Here is a 26,492-nt window from a genome sequence, read left to right as displayed (position 1 = left end):
GTTCAAACTAATACAAGAATACTTACTACCTAACACAAAGGTGTCCCGCCGCCGGTTGGATCTCAAGGGTCCTGCGACTGCGAGAAAGGAAAACCAGTACATTGACTGAACATCCGCTCGTAAGACTCCATTGCCTTTTTCATCTGGGCGGCATGTTCTTCTCTTTCTTGTCTCTCCCTTTCTCTCTCTTGTCTCTCCCTTTCCATCTCCCTTTGGTGCTCTAGTCGCTCTGCTTCTCTTTCTTCTCTCTCCCTTTGCCTCAAAAGTAGATCGTCCTCTATAGCCTTTAACATCTGATTTTTTGTTGTTTCAAGCTCAATGGATTTTTGGGTCAACTGTTGTTGAGTCTCTTCCAATCGAGATGACATTTGAGAATAAATAGATGGGGTGTATGAGCTAGAAGAACTACCACCCCTTCTAGATGGTGCAAAGTATAGAGAGTCTCCACTCCCCAGCCCGGGGACCTTTCCCTTCTTTCTCCCACCTACTGTCTCAAAGTAGATTTGGTTTGGATCTTTAGCAATGCCTTTTTCAACACATTCAGCAACATTTTTTTCATAGTTTTCCTACACGAATTAAAATGATTATCACCCATTCATAACAAATATATTAAATTGAGCACATTTAAACTTAAAACATATATAGGCTAAATAAGACATTTTCGCTCCCATTTTTCAACTAAAAGAACTAAGGGCTGATTTTAAACTTAAAACATGTTTCATAAGCTTTGTTTTCACTTGCTAAGTCACATTCAAACGTAGTTACTCACATCTAAGGCCTATTTGGTCATTATAGGTCATATATTGCCTAAAATGTCATTTTCTCGCCCAACTTTGAGCTAAGGAACCAAACTTGTCATTTCAAACCATTTACATGTTTTATGTGGCATATTCAAGGTTTCTAAAACCGATTCTAAGCAATTTAAGCACATTTAAGTCATATTTGGTCGATATACGTCATATATAGGCTAAATAAGGCGTTTTCGGTCCCATTTTTCAACTAAATCACCTAGGGGCAGATTTTAAACTTAAAACATGTTTCATAAGTTTATTTTGAACTTGCTAAGTCCCATTCAAAGGTATTTACTCACATCTAAGGCCTATTTGGTCGTTATAGGTCATATATTGCCTAAAATGTCATTTTCTCGCCCATCTTTGAGCTAAGGAACCAAACTTGTCATTTCAAACCATTTACATGTTTTATGTGGCATATTCAAGGTTTCTAAAACCGATTCTAAGCAATTTAAGCACATTTAAGTCATATTTGGTCGATATACGTCATATATAGGCTAAATAAGGCGTTTTCGGTCCCATTTTTCAACTAAATCACCTAGGGTCTGATTTTAAACTTAAAACATGTTTCATAAGTTTATTTTGAACTTTCTAAGTCCCATTCAAAGGTATTTACTCACATCTAAGGCCTATTTGGTCGTTATAGGTCATATATTGCCTAAAATGTCATTTTCTCGCCCATCTTTGAGCTAAGGAACCAAACTTGTTATTTCAAACCATTTACATGTTTTATGTGGCATATTCAAGGTTTCTAAAACCGATTCTAAGCAATTTAAGCACATTTAAGTCATATTTGGTCGATATACGTCATATATAGGCTAAATAAGGCGTTTTCGGTCCCATTTTTCAACTAAATCACCTAGGGTCTGATTTTAAACTTAAAACATGTTTCATAAGTTTATTTTGAACTTTCTAAGTCCCATTCAAAGGTATTTACTCACATCTAAGGCCTATTTGGTCGTTATAGGTCATATATTGCCTAAAATGTCATTTTCTCGCCCATCTTTGAGCTAAGGAACCAAACTTGTCATTTCAAACCATTTACATGTTTTATGTGGTATATTCAAGGTTTCTAAAACTGATTCTAAGCAATTTAAGCACATTTAAGTCATATTTGGTCGATATAGGTCATATATAGGCTAAATAAGGCGTTTTCGGTCCCATTTTTCAACTAAATCACCTAGGGTCTGATTTTAAACTTAAAACATGTTTCATAAGTTTATTTTGAACTTGCTAAGTCCCATTCAAAGGTATTTACTCACATCTAAGGCCTATTTGGTCGTTATAGGTCATATATTGCCTAAAATGTCATTTTCTCGCCCATCTTTGAGCTAAGGAACCAAACTTGTTATTTCAAACCATTTACATGTTTTATGTGGCATATTCAAGGTTTCTAAAACCGATTCTAAGCAATTTAAGCACATTTAAGTCATATTTGGTCGATATACGTCATATATAGGCTAAATAAGGCGTTTTCGGTCCCATTTTTCAACTAAATCACCTAGGGGCAGATTTTAAACTTAAAACATGTTTCATAAGTTTATTTTGAACTTGCTAAGTCCTATTCAATGGTATTTACTCACATCTAAGGCCTATTTGGTCGTTATAGGTAATATATTGCCTAAAATGTCATTTTCTCGCCCATCTTTGAGCTAAGGAACCAAACTTGTCATTTCAAACCATTTACATGTTTTATGTGGCATATTAAAGGTTTCTAAAACTGATTCTAAGCAATTTAAGCACATTTAAGTCATATTTGGTCGATATACGTCATATATAGGCTAAATAAGGCGTTTTCGGTCCCATTTTTCAACTAAATCACCTAGGGGCAGATTTTAAACTTAAAACATGTTTCATAAGTTTATTTTGAACTTTCTAAGTCCCATTCAAAGGTATTTCCTCACATCTAAGGCATATTTGGTCGTTATAGGTCATATATTGCCTAAAATGTCATTTTCTCGCCCATCTTTGAGCTAAGGAACCAAACTTGTTATTTCAAACCATTTACATGTTTTATGTGGCATATTCAAGGTTTCTAAAACCGATTCTAAGCAATTTAAGCACATTTAACTCATATTTGGTCGATATACGTCATATATAGGCTAAATAAGGCGTTTTCGGTCCCATTTTTCAACTAAATCACCTAGGGTCTGATTTTAAACTTAAAACATGTTTCATAAGTTTATTTTGAACTTTCTAAGTCCCATTCAAAGGTATTTACTCACATCTAAGGCCTATTTGGTTGTTATAGGTCATATATTGCCTAAAATGTCATTTTCTCGCCCATCTTTGAGCTAAGGAACCAAACTTGTTATTTCAAACCATTTACATGTTTTATGTGGCATATTCAAGGTTTCTAAAACCGATTCTAAGCAATTTAAGCACATTTAAGTCATATTTGGTCGATATACGTCATATATAGGCTAAATAAGGCGTTTTCGGTCCCATTTTTCAACTAAATCACCTAGGGTCTGATTTTAAACTTAAAACATGTTTCATAAGTTTATTTTGAACTTTCTAAGTCCCATTCAAAGGTATTTACTCACATCTAAGGCCTATTTGGTCGTTATAGGTCATATATTGCCTAAAATGTCATTTTCTCGCCCATCTTTGAGCTAAGGAACCAAACTTGTCATTTCAAACCATTTACATGTTTTATGTGGCATATTCAAGGTTTCTAAAACTGATTCTAAGCAATTTAAGCACATTTAAGTCATATTTGGTCGATATAGGTCATATATAGGCTAAATAAGGCGTTTTCGGTCCCATTTTTCAACTAAATCACCTAGGGTCTGATTTTAAACTTAAAACATGTTTCATAAGTTTATTTTGAACTTGCTAAGTCCCATTCAAAGGTATTTACTCACATCTAAGGCCTATTTGGTCGTTATAGGTCATATATTGCCTAAAATGTCATTTTCTCGCCCATCTTTGAGCTAAGGAACCAAACTTGTTATTTTAAACCATTTACATGTTTTATGTGGCATATTCAAGGTTTCTAAAGCCGATTCTAAGCAATTTAAGCACATTTAAGTCATATTTGGTCGATATACGTCATATATAGGCTAAATAAGGCGTTTTCGGTCCCATTTTTCAACTAAATCACCTAGGGTCTGATTTTAAACTTAAAACATGTTTCATAAGTTTATTTTGAACTTGCTAAGTCCTATTCAAAGGTATTTACTCACATCTAAGGCCTATTTGGTCGTTATAGGTAATATATTGCCTAAAATGTCATTTTCTCGCCCATCTTTGAGCTAAGGAACCAAACTTGTTATTTCAAACCATTTACATGTTTTATGTGGCATATTAAAGGTTTCTAAAACCGATTCTAAGCAATTTAAGCACATTTAAGTCATATTTGGTCGATATACGTCATATATAGGCTAAATAAGGCGTTTTCGGTCCCATTTTTCAACTAAATCACCTAGGGGCAGATTTTAAACTTAAAACATGTTTCATAAGTTTATTTTGAACTTTCTAAGTCCCATTCAAAGGTATTTACTCACATCTAAGGCATATTTGGTCGTTATAGGTCATATATTGACTAAAATGTCATTTTCTCGCCCAACTTTGAGCTAAGGAACCAAACTTGTCATTTCAAACCATTTACATGTTTTATGTGGCATATTCAAGGTTTCTAAAACCGATTCTAAGCAATTTAAGCACATTTAAGTCATATTTGGTCGATATACGTCATATATAGGCTAAATAAGGCGTTTTCGGTCCCATTTTTCAACTAAATCACCTAGGGTCTGATTTTAAACTTAAAACATGTTTCATAAGTTTATTTTGAACTTTCTAAGTCCCATTCAAAGGTATTTACTCACATCTAAGGCCTATTTGGTCGTTATAGGTCATATATTGCCTAAAATGTCATTTTCTCGCCCATCTTTGAGCTAAGGAACCAAACTTGTTATTTCAAACCATTTACATGTTTTATGTGGCATATTCAAGGTTTCTAAAACCGATTCTAAGCAATTTAAGCACATTTAAGTCATATTTGGTCGATATACGTCATATATAGGCTAAATAAGGCGTTTTCGGTCCCATTTTTCAACTAAATCACCTAGGGGCAGATTTTAAACTTAAAACATGTTTCATAAGTTTATTTTGAACTTGCTAAGTCCTATTCAATGGTATTTACTCACATCTAAGGCCTATTTGGTCGTTATAGGTAATATATTGCCTAAAATGTCATTTTCTCGCCCATCTTTGAGCTAAGGAACCAAACTTGTCATTTCAAACCATTTACATGTTTTATGTGGCATATTAAAGGTTTCTAAAACTGATTCTAAGCAATTTAAGCACATTTAAGTCATATTTGGTCGATATACGTCATATATAGGCTAAATAAGGCGTTTTCGGTCCCATTTTTCAACTAAATCACCTAGGGGCAGATTTTAAACTTAAAACATGTTTCATAAGTTTATTTTGAACTTGCTAAGTCCTATTCAATGGTATTTACTCACATCTAAGGCCTATTTGGTCGTTATAGGTAATATATTGCCTAAAATGTCATTTTCTCGCCCATCTTTGAGCTAAGGAACCAAACTTGTTATTTCAAACCATTTACATGTTTTATGTGGCATATTAAAGGTTTCTAAAACCGATTCTAAGCAATTTAAGCATATTTAAGTCATATTTGGTCGATATACGTCATATATAGGCTAAATAAGGCGTTTTCGGTCCCATTTTTCAACTAAATCACCTAGGGGCAGATTTTAAACTTAAAACATGTTTCATAAGTTTATTTTGAACTTTCTAAGTCCCATTCAAAGGTATTTACTCACATCTAAGGCATATTTGGTCGTTATAGGTCATATATTGACTAAAATGTCATTTTCTCGCCCAACTTTGAGCTAAGGAACCAAACTTGTCATTTCAAACCATTTACATGTTTTATGTGGCATATTCAAGGTTTCTAAAACCGATTCTAAGCAATTTAAGCACATTTAAGTCATATTTGGTCGATATACGTCATATATAGGCTAAATAAGGCGTTTTCGGTCCCATTTTTCAACTAAATCACCTAGGGTCTGATTTTAAACTTAAAACATGTTTCATAAGTTTATTTTGAACTTTCTAAGTCCCATTCAAAGGTATTTACTCACATCTAAGGCCTATTTGGTCGTTATAGGTCATATATTGCCTAAAATGTCATTTTCTCGCCCATCTTTGAGCTAAGGAACCAAACTTGTTATTTTAAACCATTTACATGTTTTATGTGGCATATTCAAGGTTTCTAAAGCCGATTCTAAGCAATTTAAGCACATTTAAGTCATATTTGGTCGATATACGTCATATATAGGCTAAATAAGGCGTTTTCGGTCCCATTTTTCAACTAAATCACCTAGGGGCAGATTTTAAACTTAAAACATGTTTCATAAGTTTATTTTGAACTTGCTAAGTCCTATTCAATGGTATTTACTCACATCTAAGGCCTATTTGGTCGTTATAGGTAATATATTGCCTAAAATGTCATTTTCTCGCCCATCTTTGAGCTAAGGAACCAAACTTGTCATTTCAAACCATTTACATGTTTTATGTGGCATATTAAAGGTTTCTAAAACTGATTCTAAGCAATTTAAGCACATTTAAGTCATATTTGGTCGATATACGTCATATATAGGCTAAATAAGGCGTTTTCGGTCCCATTTTTCAACTAAATCACCTAGGGGCAGATTTTAAACTTAAAACATGTTTCATAAGTTTATTTTGAACTTTCTAAGTCCCATTCAAAGGTATTTACTCACATCTAAGGCATATTTGGTCGTTATAGGTCATATATTGACTAAAATGTCATTTTCTCGCCCAACTTTGAGCTAAGGAACCAAACTTGTCATTTCAAACCATTTACATGTTTTATGTGGCATATTCAAGGTTTCTAAAACCGATTCTAAGCAATTTAAGCACATTTAAGTCATATTTGGTCGATATACGTCATATATAGGCTAAATAAGGCGTTTTCGGTCCCATTTTTCAACTAAATCACCTAGGGTCTGATTTTAAACTTAAAACATGTTTCATAAGTTTATTTTGAACTTTCTAAGTCCCATTCAAAGGTATTTACTCACATCTAAGGCCTATTTGGTCGTTATAGGTCATATATTGCCTAAAATGTCATTTTCTCGCCCATCTTTGAGCTAAGGAACCAAACTTGTTATTTCAAACCATTTACATGTTTTATGTGGCATATTCAAGGTTTCTAAAACCGATTCTAAGCAATTTAAGCACATTTAAGTCATATTTGGTCGATATACGTCATATATAGGCTAAATAAGGCGTTTTCGGTCCCATTTTTCAACTAAATCACCTAGGGGCAGATTTTAAACTTAAAACATGTTTCATAAGTTTATTTTGAACTTGCTAAGTCCTATTCAATGGTATTTACTCACATCTAAGGCCTATTTGGTCGTTATAGGTAATATATTGCCTAAAATGTCATTTTCTCGCCCATCTTTGAGCTAAGGAACCAAACTTGTCATTTCAAACCATTTACATGTTTTATGTGGCATATTAAAGGTTTCTAAAACTGATTCTAAGCAATTTAAGCACATTTAAGTCATATTTGGTCGATATACGTCATATATAGGCTAAATAAGGCGTTTTCGGTCCCATTTTTCAACTAAATCACCTAGGGGCAGATTTTAAACTTAAAACATGTTTCATAAGTTTATTTTGAACTTGCTAAGTCCTATTCAATGGTATTTACTCACATCTAAGGCCTATTTGGTCGTTATAGGTCATATATTGCCTAAAATGTCATTTTCTCGCCCATCTTTGAGCTAAGGAACCAAACTTGTTATTTCAAACCATTTACATGTTTTATGTGGCATATTCAAGGTTTCTAAAACCGATTCTAATCAATTTAAGCACATTTAAGTCATATTTGGTCGATATACGTCATATATAGGCTAAATAAGGCGTTTTCGGTCCCATTTTTCAACTAAATCACCTAGGGGCAGATTTTAAACTTAAAACATGTTTCATAAGTTTATTTTGAACTTTCTAAGTCCCATTCAAAGGTATTTACTCACATCTAAGGCATATTTGGTCGTTATAGGTCATATATTGACTAAAATGTCATTTTCTCGCCCAACTTTGAGCTAAGGAACCAAACTTGTCATTTCAAACCATTTACATGTTTTATGTGGCATATTCAAGGTTTCTAAAACCGATTCTAAGCAATTTAAGCACATTTAAGTCATATTTGGTCGATATACGTCATATATAGGCTAAATAAGGCGTTTTCGGTCCCATTTTTCAACTAAATCACCTAGGGTCTGATTTTAAACTTAAAACATGTTTCATAAGTTTATTTTGAACTTTCTAAGTCCCATTCAAAGGTATTTACTCACATCTAAGGCCTATTTGGTCGTTATAGGTCATATATTGCCTAAAATGTCATTTTCTCGCCCATCTTTGAGCTAAGGAACCAAACTTGTTATTTCAAACCATTTACATGTTTTATGTGGCATATTCAAGGTTTCTAAAACCGATTCTAAGCAATTTAAGCACATTTAAGTCATATTTGGTCGATATACGTCATATATAGGCTAAATAAGGCGTTTTCGGTCCCATTTTTCAACTAAATCACCTAGGGGCAGATTTTAAACTTAAAACATGTTTCATAAGTTTATTTTGAACTTGCTAAGTCCTATTCAATGGTATTTACTCACATCTAAGGCCTATTTGGTCGTTATAGGTAATATATTGCCTAAAATGTCATTTTCTCGCCCATCTTTGAGCTAAGGAACCAAACTTGTCATTTCAAACCATTTACATGTTTTATGTGGCATATTAAAGGTTTCTAAAACTGATTCTAAGCAATTTAAGCACATTTAAGTCATATTTGGTCGATATACGTCATATATAGGCTAAATAAGGCGTTTTCGGTCCCATTTTTCAACTAAATCACCTAGGGGCAGATTTTAAACTTAAAACATGTTTCATAAGTTTATTTTGAACTTGTTAAGTCCTATTCAATGGTATTTACTCACATCTAAGGCCTATTTGGTCGTTATAGGTAATATATTGCCTAAAATGTCATTTTCTCGCCCATCTTTGAGCTAAGGAACCAAACTTGTTATTTCAAACCATTTACATGTTTTATGTGGCATATTCAAGGTTTCTAAAACCGATTCTAATCAATTTAAGCACATTTAAGTCATATTTGGTCGATATACGTCATATATAGGCTAAATAAGGCGTTTTCGGTCCCATTTTTCAACTAAATCACCTAGGGGCAGATTTTAAACTTAAAACATGTTTCATAAGTTTATTTTGAACTTTCTAAGTCCCATTCAAAGGTATTTACTCACATCTAAGGCATATTTGGTCGTTATAGGTCATATATTGACTAAAATGTCATTTTCTCGCCCAACTTTGAGCTAAGGAACCAAACTTGTCATTTCAAACCATTTACATGTTTTATGTGGCATATTCAAGGTTTCTAAAACCGATTCTAAGCAATTTAAGCACATTTAAGTCATATTTGGTCGATATACGTCATATATAGGCTAAATAAGGCGTTTTCGGTCCCATTTTTCAACTAAATCACCTAGGGTCTGATTTTAAACTTAAAACATGTTTCATAAGTTTATTTTGAACTTTCTAAGTCCCATTCAAAGGTATTTACTCACATCTAAGGCCTATTTGGTCGTTATAGGTCATATATTGCCTAAAATGTCATTTTCTCGCCCATCTTTGAGCTAAGGAACCAAACTTGTTATTTCAAACCATTTACATGTTTTATGTGGCATATTCAAGGTTTCTAAAACCGATTCTAAGCAATTTAAGCACATTTAAGTCATATTTGGTCGATATACGTCATATATAGGCTAAATAAGGCGTTTTCGGTCCCATTTTTCAACTAAATCACCTAGGGGCAGATTTTAAACTTAAAACATGTTTCATAAGTTTATTTTGAACTTGCTAAGTCCTATTCAATGGTATTTACTCACATCTAAGGCCTATTTGGTCGTTATAGGTAATATATTGCCTAAAATGTCATTTTCTCGCCCATCTTTGAGCTAAGGAACCAAACTTGTCATTTCAAACCATTTACATGTTTTATGTGGCATATTAAAGGTTTCTAAAACTGATTCTAAGCAATTTAAGCACATTTAAGTCATATTTGGTCGATATACGTCATATATAGGCTAAATAAGGCGTTTTCGGTCCCATTTTTCAACTAAATCACCTAGGGGCAGATTTTAAACTTAAAACATGTTTCATAAGTTTATTTTGAACTTGCTAAGTCCTATTCAATGGTATTTACTCACATCTAAGGCCTATTTGGTCGTTATAGGTAATATATTGCCTAAAATGTCATTTTCTCGCCCATCTTTGAGCTAAGGAACCAAACTTGTTATTTCAAACCATTTACATGTTTTATGTGGCATATTAAAGGTTTCTAAAACCGATTCTAAGCAATTTAAGCATATTTAAGTCATATTTGGTCGATATACGTCATATATAGGCTAAATAAGGCGTTTTCGGTCCCATTTTTCAACTAAATCACCTAGGGGCAGATTTTAAACTTAAAACATGTTTCATAAGTTTATTTTGAACTTTCTAAGTCCCATTCAAAGGTATTTACTCACATCTAAGGCATATTTGGTCGTTATAGGTCATATATTGACTAAAATGTCATTTTCTCGCCCAACTTTGAGCTAAGGAACCAAACTTGTCATTTCAAACCATTTACATGTTTTATGTGGCATATTCAAGGTTTCTAAAACCGATTCTAAGCAATTTAAGCACATTTAAGTCATATTTGGTCGATATACGTCATATATAGGCTAAATAAGGCGTTTTCGGTCCCATTTTTCAACTAAATCACCTAGGGTCTGATTTTAAACTTAAAACATGTTTCATAAGTTTATTTTGAACTTTCTAAGTCCCATTCAAAGGTATTTACTCACATCTAAGGCCTATTTGGTCGTTATAGGTCATATATTGCCTAAAATGTCATTTTCTCGCCCATCTTTGAGCTAAGGAACCAAACTTGTTATTTTAAACCATTTACATGTTTTATGTGGCATATTCAAGGTTTCTAAAGCCGATTCTAAGCAATTTAAGCACATTTAAGTCATATTTGGTCGATATACGTCATATATAGGCTAAATAAGGCGTTTTCGGTCCCATTTTTCAACTAAATCACCTAGGGGCAGATTTTAAACTTAAAACATGTTTCATAAGTTTATTTTGAACTTGCTAAGTCCTATTCAATGGTATTTACTCACATCTAAGGCCTATTTGGTCGTTATAGGTAATATATTGCCTAAAATGTCATTTTCTCGCCCATCTTTGAGCTAAGGAACCAAACTTGTCATTTCAAACCATTTACATGTTTTATGTGGCATATTAAAGGTTTCTAAAACTGATTCTAAGCAATTTAAGCACATTTAAGTCATATTTGGTCGATATACGTCATATATAGGCTAAATAAGGCGTTTTCGGTCCCATTTTTCAACTAAATCACCTAGGGGCAGATTTTAAACTTAAAACATGTTTCATAAGTTTATTTTGAACTTTCTAAGTCCCATTCAAAGGTATTTACTCACATCTAAGGCATATTTGGTCGTTATAGGTCATATATTGACTAAAATGTCATTTTCTCGCCCAACTTTGAGCTAAGGAACCAAACTTGTCATTTCAAACCATTTACATGTTTTATGTGGCATATTCAAGGTTTCTAAAACCGATTCTAAGCAATTTAAGCACATTTAAGTCATATTTGGTCGATATACGTCATATATAGGCTAAATAAGGCGTTTTCGGTCCCATTTTTCAACTAAATCACCTAGGGTCTGATTTTAAACTTAAAACATGTTTCATAAGTTTATTTTGAACTTTCTAAGTCCCATTCAAAGGTATTTACTCACATCTAAGGCCTATTTGGTCGTTATAGGTCATATATTGCCTAAAATGTCATTTTCTCGCCCATCTTTGAGCTAAGGAACCAAACTTGTTATTTCAAACCATTTACATGTTTTATGTGGCATATTCAAGGTTTCTAAAACCGATTTTAAGCAATTTAAGCACATTTAAGTCATATTTGGTCGATAAACGTCATATATAGGCTAAATAAGGCGTTTTCGGTCCCATTTTTCAACTAAATCACCTAGGGGCAGATTTTAAACTTAAAACATGTTTCATAAGTTTATTTTGAACTTGCTAAGTCCTATTCAATGGTATTTACTCACATCTAAGGCCTATTTGGTCGTTATAGGTAATATATTGCCTAAAATGTCATTTTCTCGCCCATCTTTGAGCTAAGGAACCAAACTTGTCATTTCAAACCATTTACATGTTTTATGTGGCATATTAAAGGTTTCTAAAACTGATTCTAAGCAATTTAAGCACATTTAAGTCATATTTGGTCGATATACGTCATATATAGGCTAAATAAGGCGTTTTCGGTCCCATTTTTCAACTAAATCACCTAGGGGCAGATTTTAAACTTAAAACATGTTTCATAAGTTTATTTTGAACTTGCTAAGTCCTATTCAATGGTATTTACTCACATCTAAGGCCTATTTGGTCGTTATAGGTCATATATTGCCTAAAATGTCATTTTCTCGCCCATCTTTGAGCTAAGGAACCAAACTTGTTATTTCAAACCATTTACATGTTTTATGTGGCATATTCAAGGTTTCTAAAACCGATTCTAATCAATTTAAGCACATTTAAGTCATATTTGGTCGATATACGTCATATATAGGCTAAATAAGGCGTTTTCGGTCCCATTTTTCAACTAAATCACCTAGGGGCAGATTTTAAACTTAAAACATGTTTCATAAGTTTATTTTGAACTTTCTAAGTCCCATTCAAAGGTATTTACTCACATCTAAGGCATATTTGGTCGTTATAGGTCATATATTGACTAAAATGTCATTTTCTCGCCCAACTTTGAGCTAAGGAACCAAACTTGTCATTTCAAACCATTTACATGTTTTATGTGGCATATTCAAGGTTTCTAAAACCGATTCTAAGCAATTTAAGCACATTTAAGTCATATTTGGTCGATATACGTCATATATAGGCTAAATAAGGCGTTTTCGGTCCCATTTTTCAACTAAATCACCTAGGGTCTGATTTTAAACTTAAAACATGTTTCATAAGTTTATTTTGAACTTTCTAAGTCCCATTCAAAGGTATTTACTCACATCTAAGGCCTATTTGGTCGTTATAGGTCATATATTGCCTAAAATGTCATTTTCTCGCCCATCTTTGAGCTAAGGAACCAAACTTGTTATTTCAAACCATTTACATGTTTTATGTGGCATATTCAAGGTTTCTAAAACCGATTCTAAGCAATTTAAGCACATTTAAGTCATATTTGGTCGATATACGTCATATATAGGCTAAATAAGGCGTTTTCGGTCCCATTTTTCAACTAAATCACCTAGGGGCAGATTTTAAACTTAAAACATGTTTCATAAGTTTATTTTGAACTTGCTAAGTCCTATTCAATGGTATTTACTCACATCTAAGGCCTATTTGGTCGTTATAGGTAATATATTGCCTAAAATGTCATTTTCTCGCCCATCTTTGAGCTAAGGAACCAAACTTGTCATTTCAAACCATTTACATGTTTTATGTGGCATATTAAAGGTTTCTAAAACTGATTCTAAGCAATTTAAGCACATTTAAGTCATATTTGGTCGATATACGTCATATATAGGCTAAATAAGGCGTTTTCGGTCCCATTTTTCAACTAAATCACCTAGGGGCAGATTTTAAACTTAAAACATGTTTCATAAGTTTATTTTGAACTTGCTAAGTCCTATTCAATGGTATTTACTCACATCTAAGGCCTATTTGGTCGTTATAGGTAATATATTGCCTAAAATGTCATTTTCTCGCCCATCTTTGAGCTAAGGAACCAAACTTGTTATTTCAAACCATTTACATGTTTTATGTGGCATATTCAAGGTTTCTAAAACCGATTCTAATCAATTTAAGCACATTTAAGTCATATTTGGTCGATATACGTCATATATAGGCTAAATAAGGCGTTTTCGGTCCCATTTTTCAACTAAATCACCTAGGGGCAGATTTTAAACTTAAAACATGTTTCATAAGTTTATTTTGAACTTGCTAAGTCCTATTCAATGGTATTTACTCACATCTAAGGCCTATTTGGTCGTTATAGGTAATATATTGCCTAAAATGTCATTTTCTCGCCCATCTTTGAGCTAAGGAACCAAACTTGTCATTTCAAACCATTTACATGTTTTATGTGGCATATTAAAGGTTTCTAAAACTGATTCTAAGCAATTTAAGCACATTTAAGTCATATTTGGTCGATATACGTCATATATAGGCTAAATAAGGCGTTTTCGGTCCCATTTTTCAACTAAATCACCTAGGGGCAGATTTTAAACTTAAAACATGTTTCATAAGTTTATTTTGAACTTGCTAAGTCCTATTCAATGGTATTTACTCACATCTAAGGCCTATTTGGTCGTTATAGGTAATATATTGCCTAAAATGTCATTTTCTCGCCCATCTTTGAGCTAAGGAACCAAACTTGTTATTTCAAACCATTTACATGTTTTATGTGGCATATTAAAGGTTTCTAAAACCGATTCTAAGCAATTTAAGCATATTTAAGTCATATTTGGTCGATATACGTCATATATAGGCTAAATAAGGCGTTTTCGGTCCCATTTTTCAACTAAATCACCTAGGGGCAGATTTTAAACTTAAAACATGTTTCATAAGTTTATTTTGAACTTTCTAAGTCCCATTCAAAGGTATTTACTCACATCTAAGGCATATTTGGTCGTTATAGGTCATATATTGACTAAAATGTCATTTTCTCGCCCAACTTTGAGCTAAGGAACCAAACTTGTCATTTCAAACCATTTACATGTTTTATGTGGCATATTCAAGGTTTCTAAAACCGATTCTAAGCAATTTAAGCACATTTAAGTCATATTTGGTCGATATACGTCATATATAGGCTAAATAAGGCGTTTTCGGTCCCATTTTTCAACTAAATCACCTAGGGTCTGATTTTAAACTTAAAACATGTTTCATAAGTTTATTTTGAACTTTCTAAGTCCCATTCAAAGGTATTTACTCACATCTAAGGCCTATTTGGTCGTTATAGGTCATATATTGCCTAAAATGTCATTTTCTCGCCCATCTTTGAGCTAAGGAACCAAACTTGTTATTTTAAACCATTTACATGTTTTATGTGGCATATTCAAGGTTTCTAAAGCCGATTCTAAGCAATTTAAGCACATTTAAGTCATATTTGGTCGATATACGTCATATATAGGCTAAATAAGGCGTTTTCGGTCCCATTTTTCAACTAAATCACCTAGGGGCAGATTTTAAACTTAAAACATGTTTCATAAGTTTATTTTGAACTTGCTAAGTCCTATTCAATGGTATTTACTCACATCTAAGGCCTATTTGGTCGTTATAGGTAATATATTGCCTAAAATGTCATTTTCTCGCCCATCTTTGAGCTAAGGAACCAAACTTGTCATTTCAAACCATTTACATGTTTTATGTGGCATATTAAAGGTTTCTAAAACTGATTCTAAGCAATTTAAGCACATTTAAGTCATATTTGGTCGATATACGTCATATATAGGCTAAATAAGGCGTTTTCGGTCCCATTTTTCAACTAAATCACCTAGGGGCAGATTTTAAACTTAAAACATGTTTCATAAGTTTATTTTGAACTTTCTAAGTCCCATTCAAAGGTATTTACTCACATCTAAGGCATATTTGGTCGTTATAGGTCATATATTGACTAAAATGTCATTTTCTCGCCCAACTTTGAGCTAAGGAACCAAACTTGTCATTTCAAACCATTTACATGTTTTATGTGGCATATTCAAGGTTTCTAAAACCGATTCTAAGCAATTTAAGCACATTTAAGTCATATTTGGTCGATATACGTCATATATAGGCTAAATAAGGCGTTTTCGGTCCCATTTTTCAACTAAATCACCTAGGGGCAGATTTTAAACTTAAAACATGTTTCATAAGTTTATTTTGAACTTTCTAAGTCCCATTCAAAGGTATTTACTCACATCTAAGGCATATTTGGTCGTTATAGGTCATATATTGACTAAAATGTCATTTTCTCGCCCATCTTTGAGCTAAGGAACCAAACTTGTTATTTCAAACCATTTACATGTTTTATGTGGCATATTCAAGGTTTCTAAAACCGATTCTAAGCAATTTAAGCACATTTAAGTCATATTTGGTCGATATACGTCATATATAGGCTAAATAAGGCGTTTTCGGTCCCATTTTTCAACTAAATCACCTAGGGTCTGATTTTAAACTTAAAACATGTTTCATAAGTTTATTTTGAACTTTCTAAGTCCCATTCAAAGGTATTTACTCACATCTAAGGCCTATTTGGTCGTTATAGGTCATATATTGCCTAAAATGTCATTTTCTCGCCCATCTTTGAGCTAAGGAACCAAACTTGTTATTTCAAACCATTTACATGTTTTATGTGGCATATTCAAGGTTTCTAAAACCGATTCTAAGCAATTTAAGCACATTTAAGTCATATTTGGTCGATATACGTCATATATAGGCTAAATAAGGCGTTTTCGGTCCCATTTTTCAACTAAATCACCTAGGGGCAGATTTTAAACTTAAAACATGTTTCATAAGTTTATTTTGAACTTTCTAAGTCCCATTCAAAGGTATTTACTCACATCTAAGGCCTATTTGGTCGTTATAGGTCATATATTGCCTAAAATGTCATTTTCTCGCCCATCTTTGAGCTAAGGAACCAAACTTGTTATTTCAAACCATTTACATGTTTTATGTGGCATATTCAAGGTTTCTAAAACCGATTCTAATCAATTTAAGCACATTTAAGTCATATTTGGTCGATATACGTCATATATAGGCTAAATAAGGCGTTTTCGGTCCCATTTTTCAACTAAATCACCTAGGGGCAGATTTTAAACTTAAAACATGTTTCATAAGTTTATTTTGAACTTTCTAAGTCCCATTCAAAGGTATTTACTCACATCTAAGGCCTATTTGGTCGTTATAGGTCGTTATGGGCATCTTATTTTGTCACCATCATTGCATGTTGGATGCTCTTTGCAAAACTCAATGAACTCTCCAACCCCCTTGAGAAAGTCGGGCTTAAGATTGCGCCCGTCGAGTCTATCATACATCCAACTACGCTCTCTTCTTTTCATGATTCCAAATTCTACACATCTCACAAAAAACATGTTACTAACCAATCTCTACACATCTCACACTAATCATGTTACTAAACCTACTATATAGTCTAACTACCGCTCGAAGTTTTCTAAATAAACAATCAAATAATTGATTTTATTAATTATATAAAAATCAATACTTATTAATGATATAAAGTTAAATAATTTATTAATGATATAAAGATCAATAATTTATTCAAACGCACTTATAAATTATATAAAGTTCAATAATTTACTTATAATTTATATAAAGATCAATAATTACTTAAACACAAGCCAATAAGGATAAAAATCAAATATAAATAATAAAATGCATTTACAATAAACACCTAAACATGCACAAATTTATTCAATACACTTACTTACTACTCAAATTCATTCTCTAAATTATTCGTTGTTTCTCATATGACATTCCTTGAAACTTTGGCATAAAATTAAATTTCACAAAATCTTACACCTACACCTACATCAAAATTCTTACACCTACACCTACATCAAAATTAAATTCCTTGAAATTTTGGCATAAAATTAAATTTCATAAAATCTTACACCTACATCAAATTAAGTACGGCATTCCTTGAAAATTTCATAAAATTTCCATAATTTCCATAATTTTCCATAATTTTCTAACAAGTCATTCCATAAATTCATTGAAAAAAATACCCATTAATTATCTAACAAGTCATTCCATAGTTATGGGTCACAAAATTAGAAGAGAAAAAAAAGATTACCTTCAAAGATCGAAGAGTTCACATACAAGATCTACAATTGATATAAACAACAAAGTTAGGGTTTGAAAAATTAAAGCATTATATTATGAAAAAACTAAGAATAAAGGTTACCTGGAGTGGAAAACATCGACGATTGAGTAGTCCGGTCCGGTGGGTGGTCCGCCTGGGCTGCTGGCTGGGGGGCGCCGTGCGCGGCTCTGGGGGGGGTTGGGCGTGGGCTGGGCTGCTGGCTGGGGGGAACCGTGCACGGCTGGGCTGGGTGGGTCGTGCACTCTGGCCGAGTAGGGGGGTTAGGGTGGCGGCAACCGGCTGCGTCGGGGGAGGGGGGTGGTTCACCGGCTGCGTCGAAGGTCGAAGGAGGGAAGGCTCTTCAACTTTCTATTTTTAATTTCTCTAAATTGGTCGAAGGAGGAGGAAGGCAGACAAGAATTTTTTTTTTCTTTTTTTAATTTAGTGACCGTTTTTGGTCATTGATTATTTATTTTTTTTTTATTTTTTTTTTAATTTTAGCGACCGCTTTTTTGGTCGGATATATTATATAGGCGGTTATTAAAATTTTAAATTTATTTTGAAAATAGTCGGAATTTACCGACTGCTCAATAGTCGGAATGGAAGTTTATGCAGTCGATAAATTTACGACCGTTATGAAAGCGGTTGGTAAATTTTAAATTTACCAACCGCTCTACATTCGGTCGGTAAATTTAGCGACCGTTTCTATTTCGGTTGGTAAATTTATTTTTACTGACTACTTTCACGGCGGTCGGTAAAATCAGTTGGTAATCAAGCGCTTTCTTGTAGTGTTTGCCGTTATTTTTGCTACCGGCTCTGCTTCTATCCACTTGGTGAAGTAGTCCACTGCTACTATTAAGAACTTGCGCCCTCCAGCCGCCATTGGGAATGGTCCAACAATATCCATTCCCCATTGCGCGAATGGAATTGGGTTCAGAATGGGCATCAAATCATTGGCTGGCAAGTTTATCACAGCTGAAAACTTTTGACATTTCTCGCACTTTTTTACATATGCTCGACAATCTTCTAACATTGTTGGCCAGTAATAGCCTTGCCTTTGACAGATGATGGCAAGGGGTTTTCCACCGGCATGGTTCCCACATGTTCCTTCGTGCATCTCTTCGATCAGCCTTGCTGACTCGAATGCTATCAGGCACCTTAAGAATGGCAGGCTAAATGACTTTTTGTACAACCGTCCCCACAGGATGATGTACCAAACCGCGTCCCTTTTTGTCTTTTTGGCTTCTGCCAAATCTGCTGGTAGGGCTCCAGTCTGTATGTATGTTTGGATATTATCGTACCATTATGAGGCAGTTGTGATGGCCATGACCCGTATTTCCTCCGACTCCGTACTTCGCTTATTCATGACTTCCATCATGACTGTTCTTTTCAAGTCGGCGACATTTGAACTTGCTAACTTTGATAGTGCATCTGCCAGCGTATTTTCTGCTCGGGGTACCAGATTAATGCTAAATTTCTCTAGCTGAGCCGACACTGACCTCAACTTCTCCAGGTATTTGACCATTGAAGGCTCTTTTGCCTCATACTCTCCGCTGAATTGACTTGCTACCAGCTGGGAGTCTGTTGTCAGTGTTACTCTTTTGGCATCTGCTGCGAGGCACATTTGGATGCCGGCGATTGCTGCCTCGTATTCTGCCTCGTTATTTGACGCGTTGAACATAAACTTTATAGCATACTCAAAAATGTCTCCTGTTGTTCATGATTATTCCGGCACCACTGCCTGTCTGTGCAGCTGAACCATCCACTGACACATCCCATACTTCAGCTTGTACTTCATCCTCTTGGTATGACGCTTCAACTATGAAGTCCGCCAATGCCTGGGCTTTGATTGCAGTTCTTGGCCGGAATTCCAAGTCAAACTCGGACAACTCTATTGCCCATTTTAGCAGCCGGCCTGATGTGTCTAGCTTGCTGATGGCTTTTTCGAGAGGAAAGTTTGTTAGCACTTCGATTGTATGCGCATCAAAGTATGGTCTTAATTTTCTAGCCGCGATGAGGACTGCATATGCCATTTTTTCCACCAATGTATATCTTGTTTCTGGGCCGTTTAGCACATGGCTCACAAAATATACTGGTTGCTGCCCTTTGTTTTCTGTTTCAGCTACCAGCACTGCTGCAACTGTTTTTGGCGACGCCGATATGTACAGTTGTAATTTTCCGCCTTCTTTTTCCCTTGTTATTGTTGGCAGGTTCTTTAGGTGACTTTTTAGAGCTTCAAAAGCCTCTTGCTCTGCCGGCCCCCATTTGAATTTCTTGTTTTGTCGCAAGGTTGTGAAGAAGGGCATTTGCTTATCTGCCGACTTGCTCACAAATCTGTTTAAGGCGGCCATTTTTCCTGTCAACCGTTGTATGTCTTTTACGCTTTTGGGTTGCGGAAGGCTGATGATTGCTTCTACTTTTTCAGGGTTAGCGTCTATGCCACGCTCGCTGACCAAGAAACCCAGGAATTTTCCCGACCTTACTCCGAAGACGCATTTTTTTGGGTTTAATTTCATCCTGTACTTTCTGAAAGTTTCAAAAGTTTCTCGGAGATCGTTAACATGATTCTCCTCTTTCCTGCTTTTTACGATAGAGTCATCTACATAGACCTCCACGTTTCTGCCTTTTTGGTCGGCAAACACCTTGTCGACCAGCCTTTGATACGTTGCCCCTGCATTTTTCAACCCGAATGGCATCGCCTTATAACAGAAAACTCCTGCATCCGTGATAAAAGCCGCCTTATTCCTGTCTGATTTATGCAGGCTGACCTGATGATACCCTGAGAAAGCATCTAGGAAACTGAGCATTGCATGGCCGCTGGTAGAGTCTACCAGCCTATCAATCCGTGGTAGTGGGTAGAAATCTTTCGGACATGCCCTGTTAAGGTTGGTGAAATCTACGCACATTCTCCATGACCCACTCGGCTTTTTTACCATTACTACATTTGCCAACCATTCAGGGTAGTCACATGGTTCAATAAAACCTGCCGCCAGCAGTTTATCCACCTCTTCTTGTATCGCTGCCATTTTTTCCGTGGAGAAATTACGTTTTTTCTGCCCTACAGGCCTAACATTTCTATCGGCGTTTAACCGGTGGACCATTATCTCTGGATCGATACCAGGCATCTCATCCGCTGAGAATGCGAAGATGTCTGCGTGCTCCCTCGGCAAGCTTATGAGGTTGACCTTCATGTCACTCCCCATTTCTGTACCGATCACGACTGTTCTATCCATATTTCCAACCTCCAGCTCGATATTTTCTGTCAGACCATCTGGCATTGGTCTTGGTGCTGATACCGGCCTCTCATCAAAGTGTTCCATGTTCAAGTCAGTTCGACCTCTTTTTGCGCAGTTCTTCTTTTTTGGCAGATGTTCTTGTCTTGCCGGCTTAGTAGTCAAGTGTACCTCTTGCCTTGCCGGCTCAGTAGTCAAGTTTACTTCTGGGACCATTCTTCCCGGTGTTCTCAAAGCAGTCAAGTAACAGGATCTTGCCGCCAACTGACTTCCCCTTATCTTTGCCGGCCTTTCCAGGTTCGACATATATATCATTGTCAAGTGATAGGTGGAGACTACCGCCTGCACGTCATGTATGAATGGGCGACCGATGATCACATTGTAGGCCGCTGGTACTTTAATGATTAGGAAATCTACCATGAGATCCCGCATTTCAGATCCTTCTCCGATTTTCACCGGCAGCCGTATACTACCCTCTGGGTACACTGTAGATCCTGAGAAACCGATTACTGGGTAGTTCACCCTTTGAAGCTCGTCCTCTGGTATGTGCAATTGTTTGAAGGCTTCCCAGAAGATGATGTTTGCTGAGCTGCCGCCGTCTACCAGTACTCTGTTCACATCGGCATTTGCTATATCGATTGTAAGAACTAGCGGGTCATCATGCGGGAAAATGATGCCTCTGCAATCCGATTCCGAGAACGTCATCACTGGTATGTTGGGTGGGTTAGGCCACACTCTTGTGTTATGATAGTTTACCATGTGCCTGTGTTCCTCCAAACTTCTACTGGCGCCGCTTATTGTCCCTCCGTGGACTAGACCGCCAGAAATTACATATACGGGTGGTTTTTTCCCGCAATCCCTCTGTTCTGCTCTGGCACTGGTTTCCGGCTGTTTTTGCTCGATTCTAGGTGGCTGATATGGCTGCTCGATTCTAGGGTATTGTTGTTGATTTTGCTGTTGTGGCCGGTATGAATTGGTAGGGTTTCCCCCCACCGAGTTGTTGTTACCATTTCCTTGCCTCGCCCTATACTGTGAAAAATACCCCTTTCTGACCATATCCTCAATGTTGTCTTTGAGGTCTCTGCAGTCCTCTGTTAGGTGGCCGTGCTCATTATGGAAGTCACAAAATTTCTTGACATTCCTTTCCCTACTCTGCATTGGTGGCGGCCTTCTCCAGCCGTCCATCTTGTTGTTTATGTTGTAAATTGCCGTCCGCGGTGTGTTCAGCGGAGTGTAGTTATCAAAGAGTCCTCTGGACTCCCTTCTGTCTTGCCGGGGTCTCTGCCCCTGCGGATTGGCATTTCTGTTATTCTGGTTTCTCTAGCTTGCCCCTTGCTGATTATTGTTCTGGTGAAAATTGTTTCCTCCTTTTTCCGCCTGGGGGTTATAGCCTGGGTTGTACCCGACATTTCCGCCGGTTTCCACTACCACATTGGAGATCTTCATCATTTCATCCCCCCTGATGTACTCATTGGCCTTGTGCAGGACGTCGCCCAGATTAGTGTATGACTTCCGGCTGAGGTACTTCTTGAATTCGCACTCTTGCATTCCCCTCATCAGAGCCAGAACAGCAACCTCATGCTGCAAATTGGGAATAGTGATTGATTCGTTGTTAAAGCGGGTGAGATAATCTCTTAACGGCTCTCTATCTCTTTGAGCGAACGACATTAACTCTCCCAACGATTTCTTTCTCTTCTGTTTGCTCACAAATCGTGACAAAAACGACGCCTGCAGCTGTCGAAAACTGTATATGGAGTGTGCCTCTATGCCCTTATACCAGCTTGCTGCAACCCCTAAGAGTGTGGATGGGAATACTTTGCACCACATGGCATCAGAATCTGTGTACAGCATCATGTGCTGTTCGAATGTGGTGCAGTGATCCTCCGGATCCGTCGTCCCGTCGTATCTCCCAGTCGGGATTTTTATCCTTTCCATCCTTTCTTCCAGGATTTCTCGGCACAGAGGAGAATCCTTTGGCTGGATTGTCTGCCGTCTAGCTATCTGTAGAACCGGCGCTCTTCGCTCATATTCCGCGGTTGGGACTTGCTCTGCTTCAGGCCATTCTGTTTCCGCTGGATCCGAGCGCTTTCTTTTTTCTGGGGTGTTTTCTTGATTCAGGGCGGTTAGGAGATCCCTAACGGGTAACTGGGGAACCGCCGACCTGGTCTTTCTTAGACTGCCGACTGAACCTAGCTGCTGCGAGGCTGGTAGCTCTGACAAAGCGGCTATCACCGCTGACAGTGTTTTCAATTGCTCTCCCGTGAATACTTCCGACAGGGAGACAGGCGCTCCTGCAGTGTCTGCTCCAGCGGAGTTTTCGGTTGCTCTCTGGCAGGGATTTCTACTTCTAATTCATCATCGTCCTCCACTGTGAATTCCTTTTGTGCCGGTATCGAGGTGTTTTTTGTTGCTGGGCTTATAACTGATTGTGCTTGTAATGGATGGGCGGGGTTTAGAAGTGAGGGTTGGAATTTGGAGGTTGTCGCCGGTTGCGGAGTTGTTGTTTTTTCCTGACTCTTCTTTGATTTTTTACCGTCTTTCTGTGAGAGATCCATGCTGACTGTTCTACCGTTTCAAGGGATAAGGTCCCCTCCTTCTAGCGCCAATTGTTCCGGGTGTGGAATGAGAACAGCTGACTGTGGATACTGGATTCCTGTCGAGAGTGCCGGTTGGTATCTGCACAACAGAATGGATTAACTAGCCTCGGGGGTGGTTCGAGGATCCCCCCTCCGATGCTTAAGTAAGATTACTGAGAGATTAAGAGATGATTAAGAGATGATTAGAGAGTAAGAAAGAAGTGTGTTTAAGTGTTTGTGTACCTCATAGCAATAAATGAGGTGCTCCTTATATAGACCAATCCAAAGGTACGATCAGGTAGGTCCCTTGTGCTTAGATAGCGACCTGTTGATAGTGACCCTTGGTTGGTTGTCTTCATGATAATGCCGGTAGGGGGTCTTGCAAATAATGCCGGTAGAGGATATTTACCTAAGATGACCAGATTACCTGCAGGTTAAGTTTACATATGGGGAGTTCTGCCGGTATCAGGTGGTGCCGGTAGGACACCCCGTACAGTAACCTTTGCCTTTCTCTTACCCTCAATTTTCTCCCCTCCCAAAATAATATCTCATTGTCTCAAGATACTTACATTTTGACACTTACTTTCTTATGTCCAGGCGAGATCAATTGTTATATTGTCACAACCTTTAACGATATTAATACTCGAGGTAAGACAATTAATATCTGACATAATAAATGTGGGTGTCATTTTTAAGTGAATGTTTTCTTGTCAATACAGTCTTTTGCAATGATATACTTCCTTTGTCACTTTTTGATTATCCCATAGGATAAACCTTTCTTTATTAAGCATTGCTTGTAAATTGTGTATATGGATTGATAATGTGGTCTCATGTAGAGAGAGAGAGAGTTGAAAATATAACCAGTTAAGGTATGAAACAGACTATAAAAGACACTTCAAAAAAAATATGAGTAATAAAAAAGGGACGGAGGGAGTAATATCTATGAGACAACTAATTAATGGATAAAATACATGCAAATATAGAGGTACAATTACAAAACTAAAAAAAGCGGTCGTCCTCTCCTATCTCCCTCATCTCTCAAACCCTAGTCCTCCAACAACGAATTCTGAGGGGGCTGCCATCAGTTTACACCGATGAAAATCCCCAAAATTTAATTTTGTGTCTATGTTTTTGCTTTGTTTTTTTTTTTTTAGATTTACAATAATTCTTCTTCCTCGTGCGAGGAGCGTTTCTCCCTCGAAAGACAGGGATGGTTCTTCTCTACTTGCGAGAGAGTATGTTTTTTTGTTTTCGAATGTCCAGGATCGCAAATCTGAAGGACTACCGTAAATTTCGTTTGTTAGTACATATTTATATGTCATCGCAACGGGTATCAAATTTTCGAATACGTTCAGATGAATCATATGAAAATCATCCTCGCGAGTCACTGCTACAACAAAAAATCATTAGATTGTCTCTTAAAAAAAGTTGTGTGTTCTAGCGACATGTGCGGGAGATGCACCACACATTGCAAGATCTCCTCGACGATCGTAGTTATGGTGTACTCCCTCCATCTCGGAATACTCGCACCGCTTTCCTTAGAAAGCCGTCCCGGATTACTCACACCGTTTCTATAAATGACAAACTTTTATTGATATTATACTTATCCATGGACCCACTTATATTCCTAAATAAAACATTAAAAATTGAGTCATTTTCCACTATCCCTTTAAAAAGTTGACACTTTATTATCTATATTAAAAAAATACTCCACTATCAACTATCATCAAATTAAATCATAAGTCAATTACATTGCATTAAACTCTATATCGGTCAAACCGATTCGAGTATTTCCGGACGGAAGGAGAACTACATAGGAAACATTTGTTTGATTCAATTTTTTATGTATTTGATAAAGTTAGATTTTCTAGTTTTGTAGATGTCGTGTGGATTTTTATTATTGAATTGACTTTACTATCAAAAAAACAAAAATGACAAGCAAATAGATGGTAGGAATGTATACGGAGCGACTAGTAATTAGACTTGTCAAACGGGTCGGTCGGGTCGGATTTTAAAAAATTACTTTCGGGTTTGGATTAATTCGGGTCGGGCACTTTTGGGTTCAGGTTTATAAATGCTTGTTCAAGATCGAGAACTTTCGGGTTCGGGTTGACCCAACGGATTGAGATCTGATTTTAAAACAAGTATTATGTTTTCATTAATTTTCGTAATAAATATATAAAATATGCGCACAAATTAACAATTTTTCATATACGAGTTTATATTTAGTCAAATTCAACCATAAAATGGCGTAAAATTCAAATAAAAAAACACAATAATAGTAACAACAACATGTTTACTATGCTTAAAGTTACTCATAATCTCGTTTATTACTATAAATACAAGGCAAAATTTGCTAAAAAGGCCTTTTATAACCCAAATTTTGCGAGAAAGGACCTTATATAATTTTTTTATGAAATCACACCTTAATGTAATTTATTTTTTTGTGAAAGACAACCAAAGAAAATTTTCCGGCATTAACTGGACTTTTCCGGGCAATTGACTTGCACGTGAGCAACACGTGTGCTTTATTTTGTTATAAAAGGACCTTTTATAACCCAAATTTTGCGAGAAAAAACCTTATATAATTTTATTGTGAAATCACACCTTAATGTAATTTTTTTGCTAAAGGCAACCAAAGGCAAATTTACGGCGTTGACTGAGCTTTTTCGGACATTGACTTGCACGTGAGCAACACGTATGACTTCATTTTGCTAACCACACCCAATTGGTACTACTCAAATTTGAATTAATTGATAATCTTTTAACACATAGTATACTATAAGCATGCAATAACACTTAAAAATGCTTTCACTATTCTTGTGATTTTTTAAAGTCATTAAGTAGGCCTAAGAGTTTGTAAAATATAAAAAAAGTATGATAAAAATATTGCAGTAGAAATTTGTTTATTAAGATTGTGAAA

General features: G+C 36.0%; 1 long non-coding RNA gene across 1 annotated transcript; it reads right to left on the bottom strand.

The window, feature by feature from the left end:
- Nucleotides 1-31: 31 nt before the first annotated feature.
- On the bottom strand, nt 32-18,543 carry LOC130470737 (uncharacterized). Its single transcript, XR_008931458.1, has 3 exons — nt 17,863-18,543; nt 17,752-17,782; nt 32-566 (listed from the first exon to the last, which is right to left on the bottom strand). It is a non-coding gene; the product is annotated as an uncharacterized lncRNA (long non-coding RNA).
- Between the last annotated feature and the right edge of the window lie 7,949 nt (nt 18,544-26,492).

The sequence above is a fragment of the Spinacia oleracea genome, chromosome 3 (genome assembly GCF_020520425.1).
Source record: "Spinacia oleracea cultivar Varoflay chromosome 3, BTI_SOV_V1, whole genome shotgun sequence".
NCBI classification, from domain to species: Eukaryota; Viridiplantae; Streptophyta; class Magnoliopsida; order Caryophyllales; family Amaranthaceae; genus Spinacia; species Spinacia oleracea.
The sequence above is the reverse complement of the archived record's forward strand: the minus strand, read 5'-3'. Positions and strand labels throughout refer to the sequence as shown.